The 3,282-nt window shown below is 42.0% G+C and overlaps 1 pseudogene; it reads left to right on the top strand.

The window, feature by feature from the left end:
* The first annotated feature begins 1,074 nt into the window (after positions 1-1,074).
* Positions 1,075-2,450, top strand: LOC124012247 (annotated as a pseudogene).
* Positions 2,451-3,282: the final 832 nt, after the last annotated feature.

The raw sequence follows: 3,282 nt of genomic DNA, 5'->3' as shown, positions 1-3,282 counted from the left end.
CATGTTGATGAAACGGTCTATGACTCTTTCATACAGTACACGCTTTTATTTTTTGTTGTCCTAGGCTATCTAGCTAAAATGCTTGCTCGCTAGCCTAACTTCCATTCATGGGCAACGTTAGCTAGTTAACATTAGCCTTCTACATCTAGCTTCATATTGAACTTCCATCCATTTAGGCCGGGGGCACAATGTATTTTATAGTTGGATCAGAATCGCCATTATAATCATTGGCCAGTATGGAGAATTAAGTAAAACCACAAGTCAAAATTCCTAACTTCATCCATGGCTAATTTAGGAAATGCCAATATTAGCTAGCTAGCCACTGGAGCACAACAACACAACGAGATGCAACATTTCAAATTTTTCTGTCAATGACGTATGCTCTCAATGGGATTTGATAGGAGTGACGGCAAAATCCAAGCTGATTTCCCTTGACACTTTTTTTGGTGCTCCAGTTTAGCTCAATGCTGATGGGCTAATTTTGCATACTTTTTTGTCAAGAGAGGCCAGATGCTCTCTGGCTTCCCTTGACTTCAATGCTCTGCGGCAACAATGTCATCCGTTTGAACCAGACAGCATCAGATAGATGGCCTACCGGTAGAGAGACAGAGGGGCGCCGTTTCGCTCGCTCGGATGCTTTCTCCTGTGAGATACATTCAGTTCTTTGGGAATTTAAGGAAAAGTATGAAACACAGAGAGACGAGAGATAAGTTATATATTTATTATTATTTGTAAAACATTTTTTGCGGAAGCCTGGCTTCCCTTGGCATCCATGAATACACCCCACTGGTTTTTAGAGAAGATTGCATTGCAAGGTATGCTATATGTGTAGGTTATGCCATAAAGTATGTATTGGCTAATATGCATATGCAGCTGTCGTTTTTAAACCTACATTCTAGCAACATGACATATCTTTCTTTGTATGTACATGCTTTCATTTGCGAGCCTGCATTGACAAAGAAGGAAACCGAGTTTACCAAAAATCTTTACAAAAATAAATTAATCTTCGGTGCCGCTCGTGGCAACGTCATGTCGTCGAGTTTTACGGTTAAGAACATTTCATCATGCGGGGAACCTGTGCATGTTTCGGGGAGCAGGGTGGTCAGATCTTTCATTTGATATTGTTTTGCTAAATCCAAATAATTAGCAAACTACAACATGCTAGTGTCGGTGCTATTGATGATTGCACTAGCCAGTGCTGAACCATCGGTGTATTTTCGAGAGCAGTTTGAAGATGATGCTTGGAGTACCCGTTGGGTTGAATCCAGCCATAGGTCGGACTATGGGAAATTTGTCCTGACTGCTGGGAAATTCTATGGAGACGCAGAGAAAGACAAAGGTCTCCAGACCAGCCAGGATGCCCACTTCTACTCTTCTTCTGCTCGCTTTGAGCCCTTCAGCAACCAGGGCAAGACCCTGGTGATCCAGTTCACAGTCAAGCACGAGCAGAACATCGAATGCGGGGGAGGCTACATCAAGCTATTCCCCGCTGACCTCGACCAGTCAGACATGCATGGAGACTCTAGCTACAACATTATGTTCGGTCCAGACATCTGTGGCCCAGCCACGAAGAAAGTTCATGTCATTATCAACTACAAGGGCAAGAATCACCTCATCAGAAAGGATATCAGATGCAAGGATGATGAGTACACCCATTTGTACACTCTGATCCTGAACCCTGACAACATGTATGAGGTGAAGATTGACAACAAGAAGGTGGAGTCTGGAAGTCTGGAGGAGGACTGGAACATTCTGCCCCCCTAAAAAGGTCAAGGACCCTGAGGCTGTGAAACCAGATGACTGGGATGAGAGGGAGAGGATGGAGGACCCAGATGATAAGAAACCAGGATGGAGGACTGGGATAGGCCCGAGAACATTGCTGACCCTGACGCTAAGCAGCCGGAGGATTGGGATGATGAGATGGACGGTGAATGGGAGCCACCCATGGTCTCCAACCCTGACTATAAGGGTGAATGGAAACCCCGCAGGATCGATAACCCTGACTACAAGGGCAAATGGTTGCATCCTGAGATTGACAATCCAGACTACAGTGCAGACTCTGAGATCTACAGATTTGACAGCATAGGAGTCATTGGCCTGGACCTGTGGCAGGTGAAATCTGGGACCATCTTCCATAACTTCCTGATCACAGATGATGTTACGCTGGCAGAAGAAGTCGGCAATGAGACCTGGGGTCAGACTAAGGATCCAGAGAAAAAGATGAAGGAGTCCCAGGAGGAGAAGGAGAGGAAGAAACTGGAGGCAGAAGAGATGGCGAGGAAAGAGGAGACACAAAAGATGAGCCTGGAGAAGAGGAGGAGGAGGAGGAGGAAGAAGAAGTGTTGGAGCATGAAGAGGAGGAAGAAGAGGAGACTGGAGCTCAGGACGAAGAGGAGGCAACAGATTCTATAAAGGAATCTATAAAGGACTTTGACTTTCTCATAGGGTGACTTCGTTCTTTGAGCCTGGGGAGAGATTATTCATTTCACTTTACCAGTCAGTCAGTCCTCAAAATAATAATGTTGAGAGAAGGGGAGGTGAAGGAGCCATTTACTGCTAAATCTGTGCCATTTTTTAATTTCATTTTTTAATATTAATTTATTGGATTTTAACTTGCTAGTTTATCCCATAATTAATCAAAAAAACGGACACTTTTTGTTATTCTATCAAATAATAATTCAGATTTGGTAATCTACTGGCAAATGTTTTTGCTGTGTTTTTTTCTTACAGGCTCGACTTAATATAACCTATTTCTTGTAAGTATGCTTTTATAGTCTGTTGTTCCACCAAATATTACAGATGAAGTCTAATTCAATGGTGCTTGTTTGTTTTGTATACTTAATTCTAATTGGGTGGTTGAGTACACAATGTGAATTCTACTTGGTATTCACATGCATAGCGATAGTTTCCCATTCGTACCATTTCCATTTGCTTTCTAAATTCAGTCACACACTGGAATACATAATATTAGGTAGAATTTAGAAGTAGCATCTGTAACCTCACCTAGATATATTCAGTCATCAACCTTTTATATTCCACTGGCATTCAGCCAAGGACTACTGTAGCCACATCATCAAATTGTTGTCTCTCAAACACTAACCTCATACTTCCTAATGTAGCATAGTGCATTTGTTCTCCCCTTAATTGTTTTTGTAGATATTTGTTACCTTATTTGGGAAATTATGATTACAGAGATTGTTGTGCAAAAATACTGTACAATAATAAAAAAGAGAGCTGTTTGGAAAAAAAAAGAACATTTCATCATGCGAAGAAAAAAAACAT

Source organism: Oncorhynchus gorbuscha, linkage group LG24, assembly GCF_021184085.1.
Source record: "Oncorhynchus gorbuscha isolate QuinsamMale2020 ecotype Even-year linkage group LG24, OgorEven_v1.0, whole genome shotgun sequence".
NCBI classification, from domain to species: Eukaryota; Metazoa; Chordata; class Actinopteri; order Salmoniformes; family Salmonidae; genus Oncorhynchus; species Oncorhynchus gorbuscha.
This window is presented reverse-complemented; position numbering and strand designations above follow the sequence as displayed.